Genomic DNA, 663 nt, shown 5'->3' with positions numbered 1-663 from the left:
TTTATTGAGCACGTAGTATATAAACCAGTCAGTGTGATAAGAACTTTACATACCTATCTTAGTTCAAGGCTGCTTTAAGTATCCATTTAAAATAGCAAAAGTATATGTAATAGGGGGACAAAACTAATAGATCCAATCAATGATAATAAGCACAACAATAATTGTAATAATTATAATAATTATAGTTAATGTCAATAATGCTGCTTCAAGCAAAATGCATATTAACTTCATTTTACAGAGCAGTTAAGTAACTTGACTGTTGAGGGCCTACCGAGTTGTTCTCCATGGAGCTTTTATTTTCCCACACCTTTGCCAACATTTGTTTTTTTTTTTATTTCCTTGGTGCCGGGGATGGGACCCAGGGCCTCCTGCATCCTGGGTGAGTGCTGGCACCCGAGCTGCACCCCAGCCCTTTTTCTGCCCTTGATGGTAGCTGTCCTGGTGCCTTTGATTTGCCCATCCTAGCAGCTGATGGTGCTGAACACCTTTTCGAGTGCTTTTTGGCCACGCATAAGCGTTTGTGGAGAAATGTCTGTACAGATTCTTTGCCCACTTTAAAACTGCGCTGTGTTTTTATTACTGAGTGGTCATAATTCTTTATGTGTTCTGGATACAAGCCCCATATCAGATGTGTGACTTGCAAATGTTTTCTCATTCTGTGGA

The sequence above is a fragment of the Heterocephalus glaber genome, unplaced genomic scaffold, assembly GCF_053883595.1.
Source record: "Heterocephalus glaber isolate CG9 unplaced genomic scaffold, H.glaber_assembly_v1.0 deba00000470, whole genome shotgun sequence".
Classification (NCBI taxonomy): domain Eukaryota; kingdom Metazoa; phylum Chordata; class Mammalia; order Rodentia; family Bathyergidae; genus Heterocephalus; species Heterocephalus glaber.
Note: the sequence above shows the minus strand (reverse complement) of the source record.